The following is a 26413-nucleotide window of genomic DNA, read 5'->3' on the forward strand; positions in this document are numbered from 1 at the left end:
AGGCTTTACTCATTGTTTCTAGCTCATTTATTTCTGTCCTTGTTTAATTGCTTATAAGCTCTTAGGGTATTATAAGATAGATAATAGTTCCACAAAAATGTTTTTGTTATGTAAATTATAGTATACATGCAATAAAAAGTTTTATATTAGATCTTAGCATCAAATTCCTCTAACTGCATGAGTCAACTACACTGGCTTTTAACATCTAAAAAATTTGTACCACATTCAAATCTCTCTCTCATATTATTCAGAAAATAAATTACAGGAAAAGCACTAAAATGGTTTCCTCTTAACCTAATTATGAAAAGTGACTTAGTATGGCACACTTAGTACACTTAGTCGCATGTTAAAATGAGCACAGAAAAGGAAGTCAACAAGGAGAGAAGAGCTGTAATAGCCGGTATCACAAAGTATCAAGGAAAGCACTTGAAAATGATTCATAAAGCTTTCAAAGCATCAAATGGTTCCATATATGCCATTACCCATAAGAGCAACTATTTCCACTTCTGACAGCTTGGAGGTACAGGAAGCTGCTCATTGAGGATGTCGGCAATTATCTGTTTGATTCTGTGGTACCTGCTCCACTAAACCAATCAAAGAGAAACCCAAGGTAGTTGCAGTTAGAAATCAATTCTTTTTGCTGCTTCATTTTAAATGTGTTATTGGCTAAGGTGTTGGTATTGAATGATGCCGTAGCTAGGTGTTTCACTGCATTTAGATTCTTGAATTAAAATTCTGCTTCTAAGTCACTACAATTACATACCTCAGTTTACTTGCATATTCTGAAATGTTATGCCTTATCAGGACTCTCTGTCCCCCTAAATTGGGGATTTCCTCAGACCTCACATTTTGTAATTGGGAAAGTGACTTCTCTGATAATTTAACTAGTTGTTAGTAATGAAAGCTAAACAGAGAACTGGAGCTTATAGGTGATTTACATCCAGGACATAATTAATTGTCCATGAGAGAATTATTTTCTATAATGTTTATTTAACATGTACCATACTCCCTTGTATGTTTAAATATTCTTTTTGTTATCATATTATATCTTTCCAGTCTGTGCTTAGGGGCCATTGGTACTATTTTCCAGTGCTCCACCACAGCAACTAACGTTACATGTGATCATAAACTACTGGGCTGACAGGATCCTCTCACTCAACACCTTCACATCAAAGATGAAGAAACAGATCTACAAGTTTGAATGACTTTCTAGAGGTCACAGAGTTAATTTCAAATGTAGAGTGAAAACACAGATTTCCAGTGTTCTCTCTACTATGTTGTACAATCTCTGAAGCCAGGATGTCATTCTCATGTATTCAGTGACAATGGTCCTTGTATGGAGGAGACTCTCCCTGACAGAGGACAAGTGATCATGATGATTCTGACATTGTGCTGCTGGCTTCTTTTTGAAGACACTACTATTAACTCCCTGCAAGATGAGCCTGCAATTCAGCCACATTTTTGGTAGGGGCAATTGATTATCAATAAGCCAAACATATTCTTAATTGACTCCTCGGGTTTATGGTCAAGGACTAAAGTAGAAGAAACTTGCCTACTTTAGCATTATTTTTCTCAATAAAACACTTGGCAAGAATCAACTACAAAAATCTAGAAAGAGAAGTCAATTTTAGCAAGAATTTTAGATCAAGGAAGGAAAGGTCTGTTTTGGCTGCAATTTGCAAATCTCTTTCCAGCCAATATACCAAGACTGAAAGAAAGCACATACGTGTCAGTTCCATTAAGGTGATGAGGCAGAAATTCAAATAATATGAACCACCCCAGACTTATGCTAAATGACTGAAAACAAATTCAATTTAACTTTGTTTAACCAAGAAGAGAATTCTTATTTCATCTGAGGGCCAAGCAACATTTATTCAGACAACTCCTACAGAATTATAGCCATAAACATTGAACACCACAGTTAAAAAGGGCTTAAAACCTTGGAGATTATTGGAGATTGACTGTCTACATGACAACTGAGAAGCTGTGCTGACCTGCTCCCCATTGAATATAGTGAAAACTATATTGAACAAAAACATTTTTTAAAAAAACGAAACTATGGAAATGGACCTAAAGGCAAACAGTAAATGAAGAAACATCAACTAAAGAAAATTTTGAAATTTTGGTTTAAATGAAAGTACAAGAGTTTGTGGTATTCGAAGAAGAGTACTCACTACTACACCTCCCAAATGAGCAAGGTGGGGACTCCATTCCAAACTGCTGCAGCTTCGAACACAGGGCTCCTTGTCCCCAGCTCCCTGTCACAAAGCAATTTCCCCTCAGGGTAGAGTAAGACATTTCACCCCACCCCCTAGCTACCTGTTGTTGAGGCTATATCCTGGATGAATGTCATTGAGGGGCAGCCCTCACTCATGGTACAAAGTCTTTACTACATGATACTGTCAGCCTGAAAGTGGAGGCTCTTTTTATCTTTGCCCTGGTTCATGAAGCAGTAGTCCCATGTTAGGTGAGATAAGCACCTGAGGACTTCTGTCTCCTCTACCCTGACTTCTTAGGATTCCAATCCTAGAGGGAGAAGGGTCACTCAAAGAGAAGCATACCACTGTTCACAGTTTAACTCTTGAGCCCAAGGTTAGAGATTTTGCCTGGGGTGGACAAACTGTAAAACAGCTCTGAATCACCGAATCACTTCCTGAACTGATTTCGCTGGAGAAAATCAAGCCTAAGGGCATTCTCAAAATCTGTGGAAGTTGCAGTGAAAGGCAACTGGGAGGAAATTTAAGCTCAGTTGATAAAGAATCCGCCTGGAATGCAGGAGACCTGGGTTTGATTCCTGGGTCAGGAAGATCCACTGGAGGCAGTATAGGCTACCCACCCCAGTATCCTTAGGCTTCCTTTGCGGCTCAGTTAGTAAAGAATCCGTCTGCAATGCGGGAGACCTGGGTTCAATCCCTGGGTTGGGAAGACCCCTTGGAGAAGGGAAAGGCTACCCACTCCAGTATTCTGGCGTGGAGAATTCCATGGACTGTGTATTCCATAGGGTCTCAAATAGTGGGACACGACTGAGCAACTTTCACTTTCACTTTCAAACCAGTAGGCTGGGTAATTTATAAGAGTTCTCTCTTATAACTACAGACAACTAGGCCAAAACAACTAGACAGAAGATCCCACAAGAAAATAAAAGACTTTAGCAACTCTGAGCCAGCTAGATCTAACAGATATTTATTTAGCACTCCACACAACAGCAAGAGGATATATGCAGATTTAATATTCTCCAGGATAATCTATATGCTAGGCCATAATCCAAAACTCAATAAACTTAAAAGGCTAGAACAATACAAAATGTGTTCTCCTACCACAATGGAACGGAATTAGAAATCAGTAGTAAGAGAAAATTTGGAAAACTCATTAATATGTTTAAACAACACACTCCTAAATAACCAATGGGTTAAAAAAGAACTCAAAAGGGAAATCAGAAAATACACTGAGATAAACGAAAACAAGACACAACAAATACATTGCTTAGAAAGAAATGTATAGCTATATGCCTATGTTAAGGAAGATCCAAATCAATAACCTAAACTTCTACGTAAGACACTAAGAAACCAAAGAGACTAAAGTAAGCAGAAGGAAAGAAATAATAAAGGGTGTGTGTGTGTGTGTGTGTGTGTGTATGTGAGTGTGAGTGTGTGTGTGCTCCGCCATCTGACTTTGTGATCCCATGGACTGTAGCCCACCTCTGTCCATGGAATTTTCAGGCAAGAATACTCGAGAGGGTTGCCACTTCCTCCTCTGGGTATCTTCCCAACCCATGGATCAAACCCGCATTTCTTGTGTCTCCTGCATTGGCAGGTGGATTCTCTGCCACTTGAGAAGCCCTAATAAAGGTTAGAGGAGAAATTAATTAATAGAAACAGTAAGTTAACATCTCCAAAGGAACAGTAGTCTTCTTTCTCCAGGAAAGCACTATAGGAGGGCTGTGGCTGATGAATTCAGTAGCTTATAATACTTTGCTTTTGTTACTTACTGTCACATTGGACTAGGCTTCCCCAGTGGCTCAGATGGTAAAGAATCTCCCTGCAATGCAGGAGAACAGAGTTCAATCCCTGGGTCAGGAAGATCCCCTGCAGAAGGGAATGGCAACCCACTCCAGTATTCTTGCCTGGAGAATTCCATGGACAGAGGAGCCTGGTGGGCTACAGTCCACGGGGTCACTAAGAGGCAGACGTGACTAAGCCGCTAACACTTTCACCCCACTGGACCACAAGTTGTCATTCAGTTAAACTTTAGACAGAATTTCTTTTCTGAATAAATGGAACCACTATCTATGTAGATGTGCAAACGACAGAATATTCCCAACCTTCATTAAAATTGCATGTACACATGGATATTGAATAGGTATCTTAAAACAACAAACCCAATTTTGGATGATCAAAAATTCTTTTCTCTCCCTTCTATCCTTGGAAAATCTATTCCTCCCCAGGTCTATTTCTTCCATCTAAGAACATGACCTATGCAGTTGTTCAACCAAAAATAGAGAGGGATCTCTTTCTTGATAATATCTAATCCAACAGTAAATCCTTCCTTGTTTACCTCAAAAACAACCCGAAATGTGTATTTGTTTTCTCCATCTTCATCAATGACATACTAGTCACGACCATCATCTTCCATCTGCAAATGGAATCTAATCACCTTGCTTTTCAAAACAATTTTATGCCTTTTCCTAGGCACTGCATAAAATGTAAACTGTTGAACTTGGTACACCAGGTCTGACACAATTTAGCCATGCCTGCCTCTCCAACTTCATTTCTTCTATTACCCTTTTGTTCACCAGTTTCCAGACAAAGTGGCCTTTATTTACTTGATGATATTAGGTGTTTTCTTTCTTTTTTTTTTTTAATTACAGCATCTTCACTGGCTTTTTTATTGTGATCTGGAATACTCCAACTCTATTTCTTGTGACTGGGTCATTTTTGTCATTAATACGTCAACTTAACTCTTACCTACTCCCTAGACACTTCTAAGTAAAAATATTTCTTCAGGCACTATTATCACTGTATTTTATTTTCCTCAAAATAAATATCATTTTCATATATTTTATTCATTTCTTGTTTATCTATTTGTCTCTTCCAATGGACTGTAAGCTTCACAAGAGCAGAGACCTTGTCGATCCTGTTCACTGGTATATCCTCAGCTACTGAAGAATGCCCAGCAAATGGTAGTGACTCCATAAATAAATGAACACATTCTTGAAATTTCCTACTATTCCAATCCTATATTCAACCTTTTACTGTTGTTTACTGTTTTAATGTTGAATAATCCTGGTGGTATTAGTTTATAAATATCTTTTGAATATATCTACTTCTTCCCATTCCCTCTATTACCTTGCCAGATAACATTAATCTCTTAACTGAGATTAAGAATCTCTGACTCTGAGACAGCCTCCTACCTGAATTTCTGGTATCATCTTTTGTCCCTCTCTCATCTTCTTACCACCCTGAAGATATGAATAATCCATTCAAAACTATAATAGAATCATGTCGCTCTGCTATTTGGTAATGTTCAGTGGCTTCCCACTGTTAGACAAATATAAAAATTACTAAGAGCTACAAGGCCATAGGTGGTCTTATTCCTATATACCTCTTCAGTTTCATCTCACTATTTTCTCCTTCATGCTCCAATTTCTGGCCACCCTGGCTTTCACTGAATTACTTGCCCTATTCTGCTTTTTGCATCACGAAGCTTTAGTGTGTGCTACTCCATCAGCCTGGAACAGTTGTCTTACTCCTCTTTAATACTTATGTTTCAGATCTCAATCAAGAGTGTTAAATGCTTTAGGAAAGTCGTGTTTGATCCATAGTCAAGATCAAATACTCAAGCCTGGGTTATCAGCAGGAACACTGTTGAAAAAAGAAGAAAAGTGAGAAAATAAAAAAAGAAAATCCAGATGAGATGCCTGGGTTCATCCCATGCTTGTTGGGTCAGATTATAAAGGAGAGGGTTCTAGCCACTCATATTTTCTAAACAACCTCCCCTTCTGTTTGTTATCTCTGATTATGAAACTCTGATTCTACAGGATCTCAAGCTATTGCTGAAAATACTTCAAACATTGAGACTAAACTATTTCTCAAGGCTGAGCATCCCCTTTTGGTTAGCTCCAACTGATCATTAGAAAGATCAATTTTAGTGACTGAGCAAAAATTGGTTTTCCCTCAACCTCTTTCAACTGATGCTCATTCTGTACCTCTAACATATATAACAAATTCGAATTTGGTGAAACACAGGGCTGCTTTGTTTTACTGACAAGTCATCTGACACTTTGACTCATAATAAGCTTTCTTTTCATCTAGTATCTAAGCCTCTGACACTGATGCTAACTAACGCTTCCCCCCTTAATGCACATGGACAGTGTTCTGTGTGTCTTTTTCACTTGAGCATACTATTCTTCAATATACCTATTGTATTTGATTTCATTCCATTTAGCCTATTCTAGAATGACAAAATCTTTGGGGTCCTGATCTGCTACCCTTCTGTTTTACTTCTTCTAGTAATGAATATAGATGTGCCTTCAGAAAATCATTAATGAAAATGTTTAATAAAAAAAAATCTAGATCACAGACATTTTCTATGTCACTGAAAACATTTCTTTACACTAAATTCTTCTGATATCAACTCAGTTACAAATTCACCATTTAATCAGTTTAGACAATATTGAAAACTTTCCAAAATGTGATAGTTTGGACAACTATAACAAAATATCATAAACTGGGTAACTTATAATCAACATAAATTTATTTCTTACAGTTGTGGAGGTTGGGATGTCCAAGATCAGGGAGCTGGCACATTCTGTACCTGGTGAAAGCCCCCTTCCAGTTTGTAGACTATCAACTTTTCCCTCTGTCTTCACTTGGCAGAACAGGCAAGGGAACTCATTTTCAAAGTGCATTTATTTCATTCATGAGGGATCTGCCCCCATGATTTAATCACCTCTCAAATGTGCCGACCCCTAATACTAACTATAACATTGGGCAGTAGGATTTCAATGTTTGAACTTCAGGGGCACAAAAATATTTAGCCTATAGCACCCTGTGTATATGTGCTCAGTTGCTCAGTCATGTCTGACTCTTTGCAATCCCATGTACTGTAGTCACCCAAGCTCCTCTGTCCTGGAATTTTCCAGGCAAGAATACTGGAGCGGGTTGTCATTTTCCACTCCAGGGGATCTTCCCGGCCCAGGAATCAAATCCGAGTCTCTTACATCTCCTACACTGGCAGACGGATTCTTTTACCACTGTGCCACCTGGGAAACACCCAGGATATTTTATCTAAAGCTTCTTTTAAAACAATGGCAACAGTCATAAAATAGCTTATTTTATTCCGGGTGTTATTATGTATTAGGCAGCATTTTTCTCGAGCTTAAATCTATTAATTTATGTGACAAGAACTCAAAGAAAAGTGAACATTGCAATTTTTATTGTTTTCTTTCCAATTATTATTTCTATTATTATTGTCCTTAGCAGTTCTATAACCAATTGTAACATTGTCAGGAAAAAAAAAAGGAAAACAAACTGTAGTTACTCTGATATAACTTGTTTTAATGAGGCCATGCTGGCTTTAATGATCCTGTTTCCTTTCCCAATTGCTCACATATCAACCTTAAAATAATATATTTTAAATTTTAGCCTGGAAAAAAGGCCAAGTTTTCTTGTTTGCAGAGTGTACATATCAGAACTGCTTTTTTTGGTTGTTGTTTCTGCATAGTACCTTAGAGTTACTCAGTATTAACTGTAGGAGAAATGCACATTTTTGGAAGTTTGGGATCAGATTATTAAATAAAGTCTATTTGAAAGGCAGACATGATTAATACTTCAATGCTTATACAGACCACCAAATGGCTGATTAATGTGTCTTAATAGTTCATTTTTTATATTCTAAGGATGATTATACCACTTTCTATATAGGCACAAGTGATTATCACAGATTTTTGACCACTAAGTTAAAACTATCTTGATTATAGCGTACAGCAACATTTAGATAGGCACTTCATCTCTAAAGAGGTTTCATGTAATGACTAATATGCAGTATTAGGAAGGAACCTCCATTCCTCTGGTTTTGTTTTTCCATACAGAGTGACAATAACCCTATAATACCCAGTCTTCTTTCTTCATCCCTGTATACCCAATCCTCTTTGCTCATCCCTTCCTTTATTCTACCTCATACAGAAGAAGTGTTTGTGGTTGACTGGGCAAGGGCATTGATTCATGTATTTTAATTAGCAGAGCTCATCTATTAAACATCTATGGGCTCTGGGGATTAATTTTCTTTTTTTCCCACTCAGGACAGTTATCCCGGGTCAGTATATCTGGTTAACTCAAAGTTTCCCTTGGTAAGTTTTAGCAAATCTTTTGGTCAGCAAATGAAAGTCATAGCCTCTAATTAGCTTTATTAATACTAAAACCAGTATTTGATCTCTGTCATTCTCTCTTCCATGTCTTATTTCTCAATTGGTTCTAAATTCAAGATGGAGCCAAAAAAGGGTGTGATTTATTGGTTTTCCCACACTGAGAACTCTCCAGCTCATTCTTTGAGATCCCATAGGATCTAAATGTTTTTCTTGAGGACTGTGAGACTTTCTTTAACTTAGCTGGAGGTATTTACCCAGAAACAACACGTCTTATTCATGATGGCTCAAGTCCCTCCTTGTTTAGGAATCAGCAGATCTATCTCCTATTTTGGAGGGCAACCCCTGCCAAGTTGCGTTGGCTCTTTAGAGCTATCCTGAGGAATCCTATCCCTAGAAACTTAATTTTGGGGGTGTTCATTAGAATAGCACTCATTTTTGGTTCTGAACAGGCATTTGGCTCTCCCAGGGGCTCACAGGTGTAGAGTGTCCTCTTCTGTTTTCTTCCATGGCTGGACTCATGAATAGTGAATCCAGGAATTGTGTCCTGGTACCTTGACTGATGTGGGGGTAGAAAGTATTGCAGGGTAGGGGCCCTTCCACACGAGCTGGAGTTGAGCCTTTGGGGACCCGTCTTTCCAGACTTTAATTAGGACTTGAGTCCCTGGAGCATATAGTGGTGGCTCTTTAGAATCTTTTGAGTCCTGGTTGACATTACACAAGCATATATCCTGTTGGAATTGCCCAATGGCCATGGTTTAAGACCAGAGGGTCTGAGCCTCTGGATCTAGGAAGAGGTCACTGACACAAACCACAGGTCTCCCATATAGCATCTCATAAGGACTAAGACCAACCTGTTCCTTAGGGGCAATACGGGTGAAGAGGAGAGCTGTTGGTAAAGCCTTCTTCTATCCCAGGGAGGTCTCCTGGGTTATCTTTTTTATCGCTGATTTTAAGAATTGGTTGGCTCTTTCTACTTTTCCTGAAGACTGAGGCCTCCAGACAATTGGAAACAATAAGGAATGCCCAATGCTTTAGAGACCCCTTGGGTGACCTTAGAAGTAAATGATGTCCCATTGTCACTTTATAACGACTTGGGCAGACCAAATCTTGGAATGATTTCATGGAGCAGTTTTTTTTTACCACCTCCTCAGCCTTCTCAGTCTGAGTGGGAAAGCCTTCAGTCCATCCTGTGAATGTATCTATCATGACTGGTACGTATTTATACCCTTGAGAAACTGGCATCTGGGTGAAGTCCATCTGCCAGTCCTTTCCTGGGTTGGGTCCATGCCATTGGATGGGCTGGGCTAGCTGGGGTTCCCGAGCTCCTTGGAGGTTGTTTAACTGGAAAGTGGAAAAAGAGGAGACCATTTGCCTTATAATCATTTGGAGGCTTGTTCCTCTGAAGGACCTTTCTAGTAATTTTTGGAGTGGTGGCATGTAAGGAGTTAACCAACTTCCATTGGAGGTTCCCAGGCAGAAAAGGGAGTCCCTCCTTTTGGAACACCCCATATGATCTTCTTGAAAGCCCTCACTCATAGCTTTAAGAGTCTCACCTTCAGTATATGAAGGAGTTTCTAGCAAATTAGTCTGTGGAACTAAGGTGGCAAACCCTATTAGGTCATTGTTCTGTACTGCTGCTCTCTCAGCTGCCTGATCAGCTACTTGGTTCCCTCGTGCCACTTCCGTGCTCCCTTTTTGGTGTCCTTTACAATGGGAGACTGAAACCTCGGCGGGCAGATGGACTGCCTCCAAGAGCCTAAGGCTTTGATCACCATATTTGACTGGAGACCCTCACATGGTCAAGTGGCCCTTTTCTTTCCAAATAGCAGCATGTGCGTGTAGCACCAGAAAGGCATACTTGGAGTCAGTGTAAATGGCTACTCTTTTTCCTTTTCTCAGCTCTAAAGCTCGAGTCAGGGCTGTGAGCTCAGCCAATTGGGCTGAAGTACCTGGTGGCAAAGGTTTAGCCTCTATGGTCTCAAAGTTAGAGACTACTGCATATCCAGCTCTTCTTTTTCTATCCAGGACAAAACTGCTTCCATCAGTGTACCAGATTTCCTCAGGATTGGTCAGAGGATCTTTTGACAATCCCTCTCGGGGTTTTGTACAGTGGCCTAAAGTTTCTAGGCAAGAGTAAAAGGGTAGAGAGCCCTCAGGGGTAGGCAGGAACATAGCTGGGTTAAGAACCTCACAAGGGGATACAGTCAGGCCTGGATTTTCCATCAGCACTACTTGATATCTGAGAATCCTTTGATCAGACATCCATAAATGGCCTCTCTGATTCAGGAGTTGTTTTACTTGGTGGCTGGCAAAAATAGTTTGCCCCCAGAGAGTTTTAAAGCATCTTCTATCAGGACCACAATAGCTGCAAGATTTTGAAGGCAGGGAAAGATCGCTTCCTAATAAGGGAGTAGGACACTCAGGGACCACCAGAAACTGGTGGGAAAATATTTGTCCATCCCAACAACAAAGTGCTCTGGTGCATCTGTTTGTAATTGTCTCTCCTGTAGCACCCAAAATGGTACAGGTTTGGGAGGAGAAGGCTCTGGAGAAGGAGGTCAGGACACAGTAGGTAGCCCCTGTATCAAACAAGAAATTCTCGGATCTACCTGCCACATGCAGTTGTACCCTTGGCTCCAGCCCTGTGATGGTTATCTGTGACAGTCGGGTTGGCTGGAGTGGGCCACTTCAGTCCTGTTGAACCACTGTGAGGGAAGGCTTGGTGCTTGACCTTGAGGCTTTTGGGCCCCAAGGGCAGAGTGCCGCCCAATGTCCCAGTTGATGGCATTTGTAGCAAGCCATTTAAGGAGACTTGCTATGGTTTGGCAGAGAAGGCAACGGCACCCCACTCCAGCACTCTTGCCTGGAAAATCCCATGGACGGAGGAGCCTGGTGGGCTGCAGTCCATCGGGTCGCTAAGAGTCGGACACAACTGAGCAACTTCACTTTCACTTTTCACTTTCATGCATTGGAGAAGGAAATGGCAACCCACTCCAGTGTCCTTGCCTGGAGAATCCCAGGGACAGGGGGAGCCTGGTGGGCTGCCTCTGGGGTCTCACAGAGTCGGACACAACTGAAGTGACTTAGCAGCAGCAGCAGCCATGGTTTGGACACTCTTTGGCCTGTATACAGATTAGACATTTGCCTTGTGCCTGTCCTTTGAGGACTTGGGGTTTGCCATAGGACTTCCCTAGAAGGCGGCCAGCATCTGGGCATGCCTCGTCTCTTTCATTCTCTCCCTTTCCTGGGCCCTTGGCCTCCCTCTCCTGTTCTTTGTTATAAAAGGTATTGGTGGCTGTCTGGACCATCTCATCTAAAGAAGCAGCAGGGTCCTGCTGCTGTAGCTGTTGTAAGTTTATCCTGATGCCTGATGCACATTGGGACAGGAATTTGTCCTTTAAAATCAGCTGTCCCTCATAAGAGTCTAAGTTCAGATTGGTAAACTTTTGAAGGTCCCTTTTTAGATGTTCCAGAAAGGCAATGGGATTCTCATTGGGCTTCTGAGTTACTGCTGAGACCAGGCACAGTCCCACAACTAATAGGCATCCTTCTATTTCCATGGGTGGGCTTCCTTAGGGGTGAGTCTTTCTGAAGCTTATCCTACCCAGTACTGTTGCAACCTGAGAGCTGGGTGTCCCTGAATCAGGATGCAGATCCCCAGACAGGTTGAGGCATCACAATTATCTGGAGATCGAATCCCTAGGCAGGTTGAGGCAGGTCAGCCTCCTGAGAATTGGGTCCCTAGGCAGGTCAAGGCATGCTGACCTCCTGGGACCCCTGGGCAGGTGGATCCCCAAGCAGGTTGAGGCATGACAACCACCTGAGGACCAGATCCCTAGACAGGTCAAGGCAGGTCGACCTCCTGGGACCCCCACGCTGGAGTTGGGCATCCCCAAGGTCTCCAGTGTGACTAGTGCTGGGCAGAATTAAGGGATTGTAATCTTACTCATCGGAGAAGGCAATGGCACCCCACTCCAGTACTTTTGCCTAGAAAATCCCATGGACGGAGGAGCCTGGTAGGCTGCAGTCCATGAGGTCGCTAGAGTCAGACACGACTGAGTGACTTCACTTTCACTTTTCACTTTCATGCATTGGAGAAGGAAATGGCAACCCACTCCAGTGTTCTTGCCTGGAGAATCCCAGGGACGGGGAAGCCTGGTAGGCTGCTGTCTATGGGGTCACACAGAGTCGGACACGACTGAAGCGACTTAGCAGCAGTAGCAGCAGCAATCTTACTCATTGCTAGTTTGTCCACCATGGATGGGAATAGAAACCATGATGTAAAGCAATCCAAGCCTGCGCCCTGAGACTGGGAACCTGGTGCAACAGCCATAAGCCTTATCCTCTTATTGCTCTGAGGGAATGTAGGTAACTGATTTCTTCCCTAGTCCTCCACAAAAGCAGTTTAGGGTGTTTCCAATGGTAAACATTTTATTGTCATAGATCCACTTTAGGTAATAACAGAAGTAATGACAAAGGAGTGGGTTATTTGGTCCTGTTAGGGGCATTAAGAGTATTTAATAATAAGCAGGGTGGAGCGATGTTGTCTACAAGGGAGCAGGGTCCTGGTTGTAGGAGTTAGGAAGTGGTTTAGGAACAAATCAGTAAGAGACAACAGACCAGATGTTCAATAAAAGTGGAGTGGCGATTTGATCCGAGGGGTATGTTTGTGACTTTAGGAGAAGGTTAGTAAGGGTTTGGGCCCAAATGGCCTGCAGGGCTAATTCCCAAGTGGCAAAAATTATCCCTGGAAGCCCAATTGCCCTTGAAGGGATGCCACCAACAGATGGACTTCTAGCACTGTGTGCCTGACACCCGCCCTAGAGGGTTCACTGAGAGATGCTGTTGTTGCACATGTTGTAGGAAACATGGAAGATGAAGGCCTGAATATCTAGAAGGATTGGATATTATACAGTATTTCCCTCCCAAGGGCCAGCTATTTTATGTTTGTCCCTCCAGAAGATTGTAGAGGAAACACTGTGGGCCAGGAAGGGGCTCAGGAAAAGAGCATGAAATAGGAGGGAAGAGGGCAGGGCACAACTTTTGAAAGAATGACATAGCCCAAGGGCATAACATAAACAGATTAAAATCAGATGGGCCCAAGATGACCAGGCAAATTCAACTAAACCTTGATCCTCAATCTGCAAGCTAAATGACACAACCAGAGGTGCCAGGACAGTTCCAAGACACTGTCAAAAGGAGTTGGAATGAACCTCCCACTCATTAGCATATGAAATCACCCAGCCCATAAAAAACCAACCTCACCACATTCCATGTCCATCGCACTCGCCCTCAGTGATGGCCCACACTCTTGGAGTGTGCTTCTCTCTGAATCCGAACAAATCCACCTCTTACCTATTGCTGTGTTTCTCACTGAATTTTTTTTGCAATGAGACATCAAGAACCTGAGCTTCATTAGATCCTAAAATCAGGCACCCAGGGTTTTGGCTGGGCTCAAGACCCAGCAGAATACGACTAAGTGGCTAAGCATAGCACAGAGTCCCTGCCACGTGGGTTTGGGTCCTAATCTTAGGTAAACAGTTTCAAACACAACTTTTCCCCTTCAGGAGAGATGATGACCTGCCCAATATTTTGTAAGCAGTGGCATAGATGGAGAGAGGAGCTGAAGGACTGAAGGAAAATGCAGTGAGAAAAACATGCCGAGGAAACCCCTTCATAATCTGCCAGAAAATCTGCTAAGTACCTGACCTGTGCTCACAATTTTCATTGGCCTAATCCTTGGCACAAAGATTAAGGAAAGAGGAACCCTCACGCACTTGGGCAACAGCTACTAAGGAGCAGCAGATAGTAGAGCCTTTGGGACACATTGGGGAGTAACCCCTGCCAGAGTCCCTCACTGCACCCACTGCCACTCACCTGTCTGCAGGGGTTTCAAGAAACAAGAATCAAGAGATTGTAAAGGAATTAAGATTTTGCTAGCCATATGTCCTCCCAGCCATATGAGCAAGGACCTCCTACCTTAACCGGAGGTCTACTGGAATCTGAGACTGAGCTGTGTGAGCTTGATGTCAAATTTGTTATTGCAGTCCTGGTTCCCCGCATGCTGGGCTTCTTCTCACTTTCACTGCACTAGGTTTTCTTTGTGATCAGCTTCCACTGTGGGAGCTTTCACAAAGTTGGGCTTCTGCTGTGCTTGGCCTCTGCCTCGTAGGGGCCAAACCGAGGTTGTTTCAGCCAGGTTAAATCTGAGTCATGGCACCAGATATGTTGGGGGAGTGTGTAATTTCCTTGGTTCGGTCTCACTGCAGCAAAAACTTGAAGCAGCAGACCAGTGTTACAGCTCGGTTTTATTTGGCAAGCAAAGGAAAATACAACCTTAGGCATGAGGGCGGACCGACCCAAAAGAGGCCTCAATCCATCTTGGCTTCCTTCTTTTTATATGTTTGTCTCCTCCCCATCACCCCTTGAGCCTGCCCTATGCAAACTGGGCTGGCCAAGAAGCGGGTGTGTTTGTTTTGCCTGAAGTTCTCACTCTGGTCCTCGGACCTTCCTTTGTTCCATTTTTGCAGGCTTCTCCCTTCTTTGTCTTTTAGTCACCACCATTTTGGACTCCTTTTTCCTATTCTAACTACCTAACACCTTTAAATTTATTAATATATCATTTTAATTCCATATGGCTCAGATCTGTAGCCTCACCCACATAATATAGAAACAAAATCTTCTTATTTAATCATGAATACATTTCTTTTTTTTTAATTTTATTTTTAAACTTTACAATATTGTATTAGTTTTGCCAAATATCGAAATGAATCCACCACAGGTATACCTGTGTTCCCCATCCTGAACCCTCCTCCCTCCTCCCTCCCCATACCCTCCCTCTGGGTCGTCCCAGTGCACCAGCCCCAAGCATCCAGTATCGTGCATCGAACCTGGACTGGCGACTCGTTTCATACATGATATTATACATGTTTCACTGCTATTCTCCCAAATCTCCCCACCCTCTCCCTCTCCCACAGAGTCCATAAGACTGATCTATACATCAGTGTCTCTTTTGCTGTCTCGTACACAGGGTTATTGTTACCATCTTTCTAAATTCCATATATATGCGTTAGTATACTGTATTGGTGTTTTTCTTTCTGGCTTACTTCACTCTGTATAATGAATACATTTCTAAAAGCAAATTTCCAAAGCATCATTCCTTCCCCAATCTACCCTTCTAATTCCATGATATTAAAATTATGTACCATACATGGTTAGTGACTCATTTCCTGAAGAGAAGCAGGAGTTTATACAGTAACATGCTGTTTTTATGTACTTTTTAAAACAAAATGAACAATAGAACAAAAAAATGCCCTTGTGAGAAAATCAAGAATTCGTTCAGTTGCAAGTGATACAAACTCAATTTCAACTAGTTTAAGTAAAACAAAAATAAAACAAAAAGGGAACTAAAAGACTCTATAAACTGGAAAAAGAAGGGATACTGTGCTACAGTAACAGCAGGTACCCACTGCGTTCCACTGACCGGCGCCCTTGCATGCACACACAAACTGCTATATACATATTTCCTTCCAAATATACAATTCATTTAAGTGTTTGTTCAGCATTATTTACACAATTATTACAAGGAATGAAGAATGCACTCTCAGTGTTAGGAGGTGAAATAGATGAAAGTAAAAACCTACCTCAACTACCACAAGCAATCCCTGCTTTTATACCAGTTTATCAGATTATAGCTACAGGCTCTTTTTTTTTTTTTTCTTTAAATACACATACACACTTAAGTTTTTAGAGAAACATACAATGTTGATGCATGCATGTATATCTTTGTGTTTTTCACAGAAAAGTCACACTTCATGTAATATAAAAATTGCTTCCATCCCTCTCCCTCTCGCCCACCACAATAAGTCCCTTGGAGAGTTTGCCATGTCATTTTCAAACCTGATATATAGTATGTCATGGCTGTATATACCATAATCTATTTGCAGTTTATTTTCCCACTAATGGACATACAGGCTGCTTCCAATTTTACAGTAATAAACAATACTGCAATGAAAATACTCGTTTATTCCTTCTTCTGAGTATAGTATTAAAACTGGGTGTATAACAAGAAATTGTATAAATTGTGTTTATATTTTCTTCCCTGTTTTCCATTAGTCTGTGATTTTCATTATTTGGCTACCATTTACATATTTTACTATTAATCCAGTGTTCACTGTTTGTATATTCTTTTCCATCTTGCTTTCTAACATCTTGCTTTCTAACACTGCTTATAGTGAAGTGTATTGGTTGCAGAGACTTTAAAAATGTTATATAGTCAAGTTTATCAATTTAACTTTATGGCTTCTAATTTTGGTTTACAGAGAGCTTCCATAACCCACAGTCCCCAGATTATTTTGATTTATTTTCTTTAAAAGTAATTTTATGTTTCAGAACTTTAATTCAACTAGAATTTATTTTTACAACTCAAGTGAAGAAGATCTTTAACTGTGGTTTTGCCAAATACTTATCAGAATTTTCAGCACTACCTTTAGGTAGCTTAAAGGTTCTCTGTCAATTCAAAAGAGTTAAAATTATTTTTATAACTAACTTTCCATATACATAGGTCACTTTCTGTCAAAATGATCAGTTTTTTACATCTGTACCAAATAACCAGTGCTTTAATTATTTTATATTAGAGAAAATTGTCTCAAACATTTCGCTGTAAATCATCTCAGTTGCTTTCTACTTTAAACTGAGCTAGAACAGAGACTGGATTTACTCTTCCAGAAGAAATACTGGACAAAATACACAAACAATAGTCTTTAAGACATTGAAAAAGGAAAATGATCACTGAGAGAAAGGAAACAAATTTAGGCTTACCACTGTCACAGGTTTATGACCTTGAATGTTCCAGGCAACAGAACAGGGAGGAAAAACCCAGGCAGAGCCTGGGCGATTTCCTGACCTGAGATGGTGGAAATGGGAACTGAGTGGCTATAGTTAGCCCAAACACTACTCTGTTACTAACAAGTCTCAAAAGTAGAAACTATTCCAAGTAACTTAATCTCATCTCAGAACAAAGCTCAATCATACACGTTATCAATGCAAAAATGTCCAGCACTTAAGGCAAAATTCTCAATGTCTGACATTGGGGAAACCCAGGAAAAGACAACCCCAAATTAGGGGGGAAAAATAATACTAATAAAAAGCAAACAACAAGGTCTGAAAAGCCCAGCACACCTGAGGTGGCAAGCTTTCCGGGCAGGGACTCGCCATGCTGGGGTGGTCTGGGGTGGCCTTGTGGCCACCAGGGGAGGCTGGACCCTAGGACAAGGGGTGCTTCCTGCCTGACTGGCTCCAGAGAAGCTCCCAACACCTAGCTGCATACTATGCACCTTTACCGTCCACCCCCAACTATGGCCACTACAGGTACGCCCTGACCCCCAAAGAGGAGGGCTTCCAACCTTTCTCACAGTTGCAGTCCCTGTCCACATAGGCTTCTGGACAGCATCTTCCTTGCTGTGTACACTGGCCTGACCTTGCCAAGGGAGCCACTCTATGACCTGCCCTGGTACAGCAAGCTGCCAACTTGGTACCCTATTCCTCACCTCCCCAAGGAGGTGGCACACTTCCAGAATGGCAGTCACCACCAGCGAAGACTTGGGACACACTGGTGGCCACTGTGATGGTGGACAGTGCTGGGAACCTGAAATTTTCATTTTGCTGCCGCCCAGGGATGCTTTGCTATTACCTGAGAGGCCAAAGCCCTCCCTGCTGTTACCTGAGTCCCCCAGTGACCTCTGGAAAGTCAAAGTGTTAGCTGTGCAGTCCTTAGGTCTAGTTTTGTGATCGCATGGACTGTAGCCCACCAGGCTCCTCTGTTGATGGAATTCTCCAGCCCCAAACTCGTGAACTGAGGGGAGGGCATCTCACCGCTACCACTTTACCCAGGAAGACCTGCACGTAGGTCTATACTGGGTCATCCCCAGCCCGCAGCTTTCAGCTCACCTGCACCATGCAATTTCCAGCCTCCTGATCCCCACCGACAGCTCCAGGTCTGATTTTCCTCCTCAGACTCTGAATAACAACTCCCTTCAGCTACCAGAAGGTCTCCACCTCCAGCAGATGGAAGTTCGGTGAAGTCACAGATTTAGGGGTATTCTATAGTAGCTTGGGGGCCAAAGGAATCAGGTTTGGGACCTTTCAGCATAAAGTGGTCAACACCAGTGAAGTCAAGACACAAGTCCTTAATACATGGGAGATCTTTGAAGATGGTCATTTGAGCCACTGTATTGATGGAAAAGGAGGTGCAAGGAACTGGACATCCTATGTCAGCTGTGCCAGCTGGAGAAGAACCTTGTGGCCAGACTATGTCAAGGGCAGATCTTTTATGAAAGCTGTAAGGAGACCTACCAGAACCAAGAGCTCCTCCTGTGGTATGGAGATTGCTGTAATATCTTTGGATATTCCGGTGAGCCTACAGGTTGTAAAGCAGGGGAAGCAGGCATCCTGCTTTGGGTCCTCCAAAGGGGATGACACATCTTTGCCATACCCAGTGAGGCCCTCTTAGTGGAAGGACTGGGCTCTTTCCTGCAGCTTCTCCACTTGCCTATGGAATGTCTCCCTTCCAACTCTAACGCAGAACACAAAACTGAGGGCGTGTCTAACCAGATGGCCATTACCCAGATGGAGGAAGATGTCATGTCCTCATCTTTCCAAAGCTTCTGAACCTACTTCTGTTCACCAGCATACTTCTTCTTCTATCCCTTAACCCGTTCACAGAGAAAAAAATAAAAGTGAAACAAATGGATGCAACCTCTGCCTTAAAAAAAAAGCAAATAAGAAAACAGAGATTAAAATTAACAGTGATATAAAGTTGGTTGTCATAACTATATTCCACATGGTTAATAAGTTCAGTAAAAAACTGAGCATGTTGAATAGAGACATGGAAAGTATAAAAAAGATCCAAAAAACTCCAAACCAAAATCTCAGAGCTTAAAATTATGTCAGAAATGAAAAATCCTCTGGATGCGACTGATGGCTGACTGGATATTGCAGCACAAATAATTGATGAACTTGAAGACATAGCAACAGAGATTATAGAATACGAAAAAGAGAGCAGAAAGTCTAAAATAATGATGAGGAGAATTAGCGAGCTATGTGACAACTTCAAGCAACCTAATATATGTGTGATTAAAGTCCCAGAAGTAGAGAAGAAACAGGGGGTACAGAAAAAACATATGAAGAATAATGGCTCAATTTTTTGCTAATTTTATGAAAAGTATAGTGCACAGCGTGAAGTTTTACAAAGGCAAAAGAAACATTTTAAAAACGGCACCAGAGCATATCATGATCAAACTGCTCAAAACCAGTGATAAAGGCAAAAATATTAAAAACAGCCAGAGAAAAAAGACACATTACATACAAAGGAATAGAGATAAGGATGGCAAAATATTTCTTATCAGAAGTAATATGAACCTGGCCATAGTGGAGCAACATCTTTAAAGTACTAAAAAAAAATCAACTTATTAATAGAAATCTATACTTAGCAAGGGGCAGGGAGGTTTGGGAGGGAGACAAAACTACAGAAAGGAAGAAACCTTTGTGGATGATGAATATGTTCATTGTCTTGATGAACAGGTATGTACCTATGTCAAAATGTATCAAAATATGCACTTCAAATTTGCAATTTATCATATGTCAATATATTTAAATAAAGCTATTAACTTTTTTAATGGTGAAAAATTTGGCATTCTTACACAGTTTACTATTTTCTTTTTTAAAATCAGCTGGTCAAGTTTCATTGTAATCTCTAATGGAATTTAAATTTGAATTCCACTGATGCATGATATGAGAAAGAACTGATATGATTTTGATTCCATTTTCTTAATTTGTGTGTGGGTTCTGATTGTTTCTGGAAATGTTGAACTGTCTAAATTGTGTCTTTTCAATTTCTCTTTCCTCCTTGAACCTTACAGGCATACTTGTAATTTCAAAAATGTCCCAACTAACTTCAATGTATGAATGAAAGTACAGTTATTCCCCCATCAAAGGGTAACAACCAGTTTCTCTATCCAGTTGTATCTAGTTATTATCCAATAACACATGTTCCTCTGCTGCTGCTAAGTCGCTTCAGTTGTGTCGACTCTGTGCGACTCCATAGACGGCAGCCCACTAGGCTCCCCAGCCCCTGGGATTCTCCAGGCAAGAACAATGGAGTGGGTTGCCATTGTCTTCTCCAATGCATGAAAGTGAAAAGTGAAAGTGAAGTCGCTCAGTCGTGTCCGATCCTCAGCGACCCCATGGACTGCAGCCTACCAGGCTCCTCCATCCATGGGATTTTCCAGGCAAGAGTACTGGAGTGGGGTGCCACTGCCTTCTCCCCAGTTCCAAATTCAGGATCTCTAACTGAACAGATTCAGAAATGGTTCCTTAGGATCCCGTTAATTCAAACCACAATGGGAGGAAAGATTGAGAAGTTCTCATTTAGAAATGGAGGAATAGGTCCTGGTAGTCGTGATTTGGGTCCAGGATTTACATCATATCCAGATGGGCCCGAGAAGCAGAGGTTTCCTACTCCGGAAGTAGTACAAGTTACTTATTCTGCCTAACTGGCTGCCTCTTGCTCTGCTTCCTGTAAATATCTCTTTCTGATACTAGAGAGAGGTATACTATAAAGACTACCGCTGCTGGTGACCATGCCAGTTCAGCAGTCCAGATGTTGTTGCTGCCTGGTTTATGGCCTAAAAAACAGCAGAGATATTGAGCAATCATAAGCCTTGGATGCCTGCCTCAGATCTCTCTGACAATCCAACTCCTGAAATTTATTGGTTCTCTATCAATTTTGCTCTTACAAACTCTGCTACCTACCAACCAAAACCAGAATCTTTAGTAGCCAGAACTTTGAATCCAGGCATCATCTGAGTATTTTATGTTCCTTAGCAATTGGCATGCAGATTTTATCTTGTCCCCAGTTACCAACCTAAAAGGTCGTGTTGGCTTCTGCGTAATGGCAACATAAAATTACAATCTGTGATGGTGAAAGAGAGCTAATCTGCCCCAAAGTTCATCCCAGTGAAAAGCACAGTTAATGTAGAAAATTACTCCTTGTGTAACACAGCACATGGAACTGTAGACCATCAGGTGGTTGTGAGTAATCATGCCGCAATGAGCGTGGACTGCAGGTATTTGCTTGATATCCTGTTTTCAAATCTTTTGACATATACCCACAAGTGGAACTGCCATTTAGTTATTTAGTTCTATTTTAGTTCTTGAGGATATTCTATATTGCTATCCACGGGTTGCATCAATCTGCATTCCCACCAAGAGGGCACAAGAGTTAGTCCCTTTTCTTCCACATCCTCCCCAGCACTTCTTATTTCTTGCTTTTGTGACAACAAATGTGCCAGTCTAACAAGTGGGAGGTGATAGTTCATGTGGATTTAATTTGCATTTCCTCGATGATTTCTACTGTTGAGCACCTTTTCATGTATCTGTTGGCCTACTGTATTTCTTCTTTGAAAAAAGTCTATTCAGTTCACAGCAGGATCCTCTATGACCCACCTCCCAGAATATTGGAAATCAAAGCAAAAATAAACAAATGGGATCTAATTAAACTTAAAAGCTTCTGCATAACAAAAGAAACTATAAGCAAGGTGAAAAGACAGCCTTCAGAATGGGAGAAAATAATAGCAAATGAAGCAACTGACAAACAACTAATCTCAGAAATATACAAGCAACTCCTACAGCTCAACTCCAGAAAAATAAATGACCCAATCAAAAAATGGGCCAAAGAACTAAATAGACATTTCTCCAAAGAAGGCATACAGATGGCTAACAAACACATGAAAAGATGCTCAACATCACTCATTATCAGAGAAATGCAAATCAAAACCACAATGAGGTACCATTTCACGCCAGTCAGAATGGCTGTGATCCAAAAGTCTACAAGCAATAAATGCTGGAGAGGATGTGGAGAAAAGGGAACCCTCTTACACTGTTGGTGGGAATGCAAACTAGTACAGCCACTATGGAGAACAGTGTGGAGATTCCTTAAAAAACTGGAAATAGAACTGCCTTATGATCCAGCAATCCCACTGCTGGGCATATACACTGAGGAAACCAGAAGGGAAAGAGACACATGTACCCCAATGTTCGTTGCAGCACTGTTTATAATAGCCAGGACATGGAAGCAACCTAGATGTCCATCAGCAGATGAATGGATAAGAAAGCTGTGGTACATATACACAATGGAGTATTACTCAGCCATTAAAAAGAATACATTTGAATCAGTTCTAATGAGGTGGATGAAACTGGAGCCTATTATACAGAGTGAAGTAAGCCAGAAAGAAAAACACCAATACAGTATGCTAACGCATATATATGGGATTTAGAAAGATGGTAACGATAACCCTGTATGCGAGACAGCAAAAGAGACACAAATGTATAGAACAGTCTTTTGGACTCTGTGGGAGAGGGAGGCGGGGATGATTTGGGAGAATGGCATTAAAACATGTATAATATCATATAAGAAATGAATCACCAATCCAGGTACGATGCAGGATACAGGAAGCTTGGGGCTGGTGCACTGGGATGACCCAGAGGGATAGTATGGGGAGGGAGGTCGGAGGGGGGTTCAGGATGAAGAACACGTGTACACCCGTGGTGGATGCATGTTGATGTATGGCAAAAACCAATACAATATTGTAAAGTAAAAATAAATAAATAAAATAAAATCAGATTGTTTAGGGGTTTTTGTATTCTTATGCCAGTTTGTTGTTGAACTATAGATGATACTGCAGACTGCCTCAGGTTTACCTGATGCCACCTTCTGGTCTCAGAGTAAATACACCTTTATCATCCATTATTTATATATTAACTCCCACATAAAAGATCACTTCAGTTCAGTTCAGTCACTCAGTCGTGTCCGACTCTTTGCGACCCCATGAATCGCAGCAAGCCAGGCCTCCCTGTCCATCACCAACTCCCAGAGCTTACCCAAACTCATGTCCATCGAGTCGGTGATGCCATCCAGCCATCTCATCCTCTGTCTTCCCCTTTTCCTCCTGTCCCAAATCCCTCCCAGCATTAGGGTCTTTTCCAATGAATCAACTCTTTGCATGAGGTGGCCAAAGTATTGGAGTTTCAGCTTCAGCATCAGTCCTTCCAATGAGCACCCAGAACTGATGTCCTTTAGGATGGACTGGTTGGATCTCCTTGCAGTCCAAGGGACTCTCAAGAGTCTTCTCCAACACCATAGTTCAAATGCATCAATTCTTCGGTGCTCAGCTTTCTTCACAGTCCAACTCTCACACCCATACATGACCACTGGAAAAACCATAGCCTTGACTAGACGGACTTTAGTTGGCAAAGTAATGTCTCTGCTTTTGAATATGCTACCACTTAGCGTTTATTAATTTATTTTTTTAACATTCAGCTAATACATTGGCTGCTTTGCTAGTCATAGAACACATTACCCTTGTCAAGTTTGGTGGACGATGACTGGTCTCTTTGTCAGGGAGCAACAGTTTCAAAGGATCTAACTTACAAGAAGGTAGAAATTATCTTTGTCAGATAATATCTTTGTCAGATAAGTAAATGTTCTTGATGGGACAAAAAAACAAAAAGAAAGCCTTGAAAGTGATGGCATCAAGGATTGACATCACCTGATAAAAACCAGTAATTTTTTTTAGGCCGAAATTTTGTAAGTTAAAAAGCAGAAGATTTACCCAATCTCCCAATTCCCGAATCTCTTACATTTGAAGGAAATTCCAGTGGATAAACTCAAGTATGTACCTGCTTAAAAAATCAAAGATTCTTTGCTTTGCTCTTACATTCTAGAATTGTGGAAAATTTGTGAATTAATAACAAAATACTAATAATAGTTAACATTTATTCAGTGTTTGTCACATGCCAGATTCTAAGTACTTTCCATACATTGATTTATTAACCCTCATAACAACCATTATGAGGCAACTATTGTTAGTATTCCTATTTAAGAGGTTAGTAAATGGAAGGCCTGGAGTTTAGACTCAGGGCTGTCTGCTGCTGAGTGGGCATATTCACCTCTCTACAAACTGCCTTTCTTTTAGTACATAGAAGGTTCTCAATATGACTTTTCAGAATGAAAAGAATGAAAAGTACACCGAGGACTGCAGGAATGATAAAAGAAGGACCTTGTATATTTTCTTAATCTTGAAATACTAAAAGGTTGGGCTTCTCTGGTGGCTCAGCTAGTAAAGAATCTGCCTGTAATGCGGGAGACCTGGGTTTGATCCCAGGGTTGGAAAGATCTCCTGTAGAAGGCAAAGGCTACCCTTTTCAGTATGTTAGCCTGAAGAATTCCATGGTCTGTATTGTCCATGGGGTCGCAAAGAGTCAGACATGACTGAACAATTTTCACTTTCCTATCTTTTGGAGGGTAAATTTGAAGAAAATTTTAATACTCTTAAAAAATGTTTCCAGTAGCACATTTGGTTTCATAAAAGCTGTGCTTCTTATCTTCTAGGTATTCTTAGGATATTGCTTGGAACCCTTTTTAAATTCTACATGCTATAAGCTACTCTGACATAATGGATCTTTTGAAAGTACATAAATTGCCATTTAAGAAGTGCCTAAACACCAGAAGAATCTAAGTTCTGTATCCATTCACTCGAGATGAGTTTTTGTGGAGGTAAGCTTCCTTGCTGCTGTTTTACAGGAATGAGAGTTTGGCTGCCTATCCTGCGACAGGTGCTGAGGTAAATACTTTCTGACCTCTCAACTCCTTTAGTCAGACTCAGTTCTTCATAAGCAACAACTGCTCTATGTGTCCGGCTAGTCATCAAAGGGATTCTCAGGCCTTCTTTCACCAACATCACAAGTTTAATTCTTTTAATTGTGCTCAAGTCATCTACATGGGTCTCTGAAACAACAATTTTCTGCTGAATTAAGCAAGGTTGTAAATTCAAAGAGGATAGCTTACTACAAAGGCTTATTGGATTGCAAATCAATGTAAACAATTTACTTCAAAGGTCTCTGCCTGGATCAACACTTAAGGTTGAAATGTGCTTCAATAGTGCCTGAAAGCTTAAACAAAACTGTCATTTAGATATTCCACATTTTCATGTTGTAGTTTGACAGATTTTTCCTCATTCTGTTTTCTCACTAAAAAAGATTAGTCATTTGCATTTTAGAATCTTCTAAGAGTTATTCTGTTGATCTACTATGACTTTTGATTACATTGAGAAGAATGTTCACACTCCAAGTTTCATGAAATTTTACTCTCAAGTAGACTGGAATAACAGACAAATTCTCAATATGTTTCTGAAACTTCTTTTAAAAATTGTTCATACAATTTTAATAACATTTTCTTTAAACATTGGACTTCTGTACAGAAGGTTGTATCTTAAGCAAATGTAAGAAAACTTTTATTTCAATTGTTTAATTGCTTTCCCCTGTAAGTCATTCCAACCCAAACCGCCCAACCAAGCAAGCACTCTATACCATTGAGTGTTGTGTTTTTCTTGTTCAGTTCAGTTGTTCAGTCGTGTCCAACTCTTTGCGACCTCATGACCCCAGAATGCCAGGCCTCCCTGTCCATCGCCAACTCCTGGAGTTTACTCAAACTCATGTCCATTGAATCAGTGATGCCATCCAACCATTTCATCCTCTGTCATCCCCTTATTCTCCTGCCCTCTATCTTTCCCAGCATCAGGGTCTTTTCCAATGAGTCAGTTCTTCGCATCAGGTGGCCTAAGTACTGGAGTTTCAGCTTTAACATCACTCCTTCCAATGAACACTCAGGACTGATCTCCTTTAGGATGGACTGGTTGGATATCCTTGCAGACCAAGGGACTCTCAAGAGTCTTCTCCAACACCACAGTTCAAAAGCATCAGTTGTTCGGTGCTCAGCTTTCTTTATAGTCCAACTCTCACATTCATACATGACTACTGGAAAATCCATAGCCTTGACTAGACGGACCTTTATTGGCAAAGTAACGTCTCTGCTTTTGAATATGCTGTCTAGGTTGGTCATAGCTTTTCTTCCAAGGAGCAAGCATCTTTTAATTTCATGGCTGCAGCGACTATCTGCAGTGATTCTGGAGCCCAAAAAACTAAAGTCTGCCA

General features: G+C 41.1%; 1 pseudogene; it reads left to right on the forward strand.

The window, feature by feature from the left end:
* Positions 1-17941: 17941 nt before the first annotated feature.
* LOC109560974 (PR domain zinc finger protein 14-like) lies at positions 17942-20916 on the forward strand (annotated as a pseudogene).
* Positions 20917-26413: the final 5497 nt, after the last annotated feature.

This window comes from Bos indicus, chromosome 7 (assembly GCF_029378745.1).
Source record: "Bos indicus isolate NIAB-ARS_2022 breed Sahiwal x Tharparkar chromosome 7, NIAB-ARS_B.indTharparkar_mat_pri_1.0, whole genome shotgun sequence".
Lineage (NCBI taxonomy): Eukaryota > Metazoa > Chordata > Mammalia > Artiodactyla > Bovidae > Bos > Bos indicus.